This window comes from Peromyscus eremicus, chromosome 3 (assembly GCF_949786415.1).
Source record: "Peromyscus eremicus chromosome 3, PerEre_H2_v1, whole genome shotgun sequence".
Taxonomy (NCBI): domain Eukaryota; kingdom Metazoa; phylum Chordata; class Mammalia; order Rodentia; family Cricetidae; genus Peromyscus; species Peromyscus eremicus.
This window is the reverse complement of record NC_081418.1, coordinates 63,522,172-63,526,803: the sequence shown is the minus strand read 5'-3', so window position 1 is coordinate 63,526,803 and position 4,632 is coordinate 63,522,172. Positions and strand designations below refer to the sequence as shown.

At 41.0% G+C, this 4,632-nt stretch overlaps 1 long non-coding RNA gene across 1 annotated transcript; it reads left to right on the top strand.

Moving 5' to 3' along the window:
• Window positions 1–1,903: 1,903 nt before the first annotated feature.
• LOC131905842 (uncharacterized) lies at window positions 1,904–4,426 on the top strand. Its single transcript, XR_009378051.1, has 3 exons — window positions 1,904–2,007; window positions 3,018–3,267; window positions 3,345–4,426. It is a non-coding gene; the product is annotated as an uncharacterized LOC131905842 (long non-coding RNA).
• Window positions 4,427–4,632: the final 206 nt, after the last annotated feature.

Here is a 4,632-nt window from a genome sequence, read left to right as displayed (position 1 = left end):
GGTTTCCCAATCATGATCTTGACCTGCTCCCCTTGCTCCTATAATCCCTCTTCCCTCTCTTCGACTGGACTCCCCTAGCTCAGCCTGTTGCTTGGATGTGGATCTCTGCATCTGCTTCTATCAGTTACTAGGTGAAGGTTCTATGATGATAGTTAAGGTATTCATCAATTTGGTTACAGAGGAAGGCCAGTTCAGGTACCCTCTCCACTATTGCTAGGTAACAAGGAGGACCCTAAGAGGGATGCATGGATCGCCCTGGGAATCGGAAAGAGATGAGATCTTCTGGGTAAACAGGGTGGGGGGCAGTAAGGGGAAGGGATGGGGGATGAGAACGTGAGGGAATGGGATGGTTGAGTTGGGGGAGAGATGGAGTGTGAGAACAATGAAAGAGATATCTCCATAGAGGGAGCCATTATGGGGCTAGGGGGAAACCTGATGCTAGGGAAATTCCCAGGAATCCACAAGGATGACCGCAGCTAAGATCAACTGTTGGGTTTAATGCCTACCCTGCTAAGGCTCTGTTCAGAAAGTCTTTTACTGTGTTAGTGAGTTCGAACATATTCTCTGCTTTCTCCTGTCAGATGCAGGAATCAAGTCTTATGTTGAGGTCCTTGATCTATTTGGAATTGGGTTGTATACAGGGTGAGGGATGAGGATCAGTTTCATTTTCTTCATGTAGTTAACCAGCTTGACTGGCACTATTGTTCTTAAGATGCTGTCATTTCTCCAGTGTGTATTGTTGGGCCATTTGTCTAATCAAGTGGATATATGAGTATGGGCTTATATGTGGGTCCTTAATTCTATTTCATTATATATATATCTGTTTTTATACCAGTACCATGCTGTTTTTATTACTATAGCTCTGTAGTATAACTTGAAATCTGGGATGGTAATATCTCTAGCAGTTTTTTTGTTGTTGTTGAGGACCATTTTTGCTGTCCTGTGTTTTTTGTTTTTATATGAAATTTAATTAATTTCTGTGAAGAGTGGAATTTTGGTGGGGATTGGATTGAATCTTTAGATGGATTTTGGAATGTTAACTTTTAACTATGCACAAAATTAATTACCTTTAGCATGTATGTATGGAATTTTCTTGTCAGATCTTTGTATGGTCCAGTTAACAAAGTTGAATTGATGCAAGCTAGGAGGAAGTAGGGAACAAAATCAAGGGACCAGGCTTAGGTTTTAAATGCCCAAGACATTCCCAGTCAGGAGAAGAAGCTTGGTAGCAGTGCCCAGTAAGACTGTGCCATGGGGATCAGTATTTGCAAGAGTGAATCTGAAGTTAAAAATATATATATAGTTTAAATGAAGTTACATCATGTGGGGTGATTATCCTCTCCCTAAGAGCCATAGATCATCTAACAAAAACCCCAATGTCAGACAAGAGAAAACTCCCCTCAAGTTGTATATATGTAAGACAGTAATTATAGAAGAAAGGGTTATGAATCTGAGAGGGAGTAGGGGGCCTATGGGAGGAGTTGGAGTGGGGAGAGGGAGGAAATAACATAAATATTATGTTCATGTATGAAATTCTCAAAAACAAATAAAACAAGAAGGCAAGACACAGGCTGAGGCAGAGGGCAGGGCTGATAGCAGTCACTTTCCTGGATGGCACTGTTTGCCTTGGCACACCTTCTGAGGTCTTTCTAAAATGTCATTCTCAAGGGCATGCCTTTGTCTGGCTTCAAGTTGGCACTTCCTCAAGGCTTTGGCTGACACTGCTTAGAGACTAATGAGGCAAGGAGACACTGTCTAACAGGACTCGGATAGAACTGTTTTTAATTCCTGTGTGATGAATTAAGAATACCAGAAACAGAGAGGATTGCATTTCCCTGCTTGCCACTCCAACAAGCACAGTTAGTTACACTGGATCTCAGTCTGCTTCTATAATTAATATTCTAGGAATCAGGATGTGTGCCAAACAGTAGTGGTGGATGACTTCATTCTTCTATTATGAAAATGTTCAAGAATAAAAAAGAGAAATGAGACAATGGATACCAATAGGTAACTACCAATTACTTTCATTAGTCATTAACATATTACCATTTTATTTTGCTGAAGCATCTGGAAGTAAAGGAAAGATGTTATGGACACTGGGACACATCATCCCCCTAGAGCTTCAGGACAAATCCATTCAGAATTAAGAATTGTCCCCATGTAAACACACTGCCATTACCATAACACACAAAGCTGGCACTGATCACCCGGGAGTCTATGTGCCCTCACTTTGATAGGTCATTTTAGTTCAGGTCCCTGAACCTCAGCTTTGCTTATTCTTATATTCTTCTTGTTAAGTGGTGATAAGAGCAGTGCTTCCTTCCTCACAGGGCTTTTGTGAGTCTATGAAAAGCAGAACTTGATCCCTTTGAAAGACTCAAAGCACTCTACTTCCTTGTTGGAATATCTATGTGTGGAAGTGAGAGTTCTCAGAGATAGAGAAGTTTGAACCCCTCTTACACCATTGTTCTGTGAAGGATGATATGTGTACTAAGAGATACAACCCATGGGTAACTCTCAACTTAGGCAGCCCATGTCACTTCACAGAAGATGATTCCCATCCTGGGTAGCCATAAAAATAGAAGCCAAAAAGTAAACTCACAGTTTCCTGGATAATCATCATGGCCTGGTCTATGGATGACAACCTAAATAGAATCCTTGGTTATGATGACAAAGTAGTATCTCATCATAATCAACTCTGTCAATCCTTCAAGGATTTACTTTCTCAGATTTGATTCCTGCAAGAGAAAGGTTCTACACAAGGCCTCCCAGCATAAGCACAGCTATGTCTTAACTCAGAGGTGATTAACTAAAACCAAAATCACTAGGGTGGGTTTTAATCCAATTTGACTGGTGTCTTTATAAGAAAAAGGCATTGTGACACAGATACACACAGAAGCAAGACCACATGAGAGAGCGCAGTGAGATGACAGGATTTGAGATGTACCAGGATTTGTTGGACTGACTTACATGGTAGGGAGTGGTAGTCTAACAATTGCTATCTTTACTCTGGAAAGGCAAAGAACCCAATGGTGCATAGTCCATGAAGCTGGGTCCTCAAAAGGCTTGATACCATGCTGAAAGGCTGGAAACTTCCAGGAGAGGTGTTGGGAATAAACTTGTATGGAAAGGCTGAAGAAGATGGAGTCTGACATCAGCAGACAATGGCAGCAGGAATAGATACACTTGATCATGAAACAAAGGAACTTGTGTAGTGCTCTGGATTTTACCTTCCCAGCCCATTGGATTGTGCTGCTCACATTCAGGGTATGCCTTTCTTCTTCAGTCATTGTCCCATGTGACTCAGTAGACATGCATCTCACCATTCTATTTATCTCTTCCAGTCAACATCAGCCATCACACCAGCTAAGGAGAGAGAAGCCTGAGGAGGAATCTACTGCATCTTAATCTTGGCCTTCAGAAGGCAGGATATGATGAATAAGTTTCTGTTATTTAATCCATCCGGCCTGTGGTACCGCGTTCTGCCACGCTCAGCAAAGGAACATACTAACCTTCAGGGCACACCTGATAGGAGGATGAGAAGCCAACTGGATCCTGGAAACTCATCACACTTGGGGGAACCAAAGCTTGCTGGTTTAGTCATCATTCACTGAGTATCTATGGTCTATCAGCACTGGATACATGAAGCAGGCACCAAGGGACATAAATGTCCATGTACTTGTATGAGGGAAACACAACTTTAAACTTTGTATTCTGAGGGTCCAAGTCATCTCATATAGGATGAAACATTGACTTGTAATTAACCATAAATTTTATATTAGGGTCTGACATACTTCAAATTCTATCCTTTAAAAATGTTCTTGGTGTCATCTTTGCAATAAATAGTTTGCAAAGGCAGGGCCCAGCACCACATACACCTTTTATGTCATGAAAGTTGCCTTGATGACACACCAGTTAGATCTCAGCAGTTTTGCTTAGTAGTTCAAAAAACTCTACCCCTCATTTCTGACTAGAAAGAAAAAAAGGAGAAGGAATACCAATTTAGTAATCTTGATTAATTTTACTCTAAAATAAAACATTAGCCTTTTTATGATAAAAATTTATGGAAAGAGGCACTTGGTGTCTCTTGTTCTGGGAAATATTTTGCTACCTCTACTTTCTTGAATTTGATTTTGTTTAAAAGGAGAACTAGAAGTCTTGATGGGACCCCTGGCAAAGTATACAAAGAGGAGCCTGGCCATGGAGCAACACCAGACCCAGAAGAGGCAAGGCGTCACATCATAAATTCTAGCTCAGCCACACCTGTGCAACACTCTGCCATGTTTCTGATGCTTCTCCCTAAAGTTCAAATCTCACGTCACTCATCATTTGCTCTTTAATCTTTACTGAGTCCTGAGCATGAGGGTCAGCTCTATATTTGTGGTGCTCTTATGCTCCATAGTATTTAAATTGCTCAACTGCCACTTTCCTGCCTATTTCCTTGCTGACCTTGGGCAGTCCTTTATTATTATTATTATTATTATTATTATTATTATTATTATTATTATTTATTTGGTTTTTCAAGACAGGGTTTCTCTGTGTAATAGCTCTGGCTATCCTAGAACTTACATTGTAGATCCACTTGCCTCTGCCTCCCGAGTGTGGGATTAAAGGTGTGCACCACCACCGCCC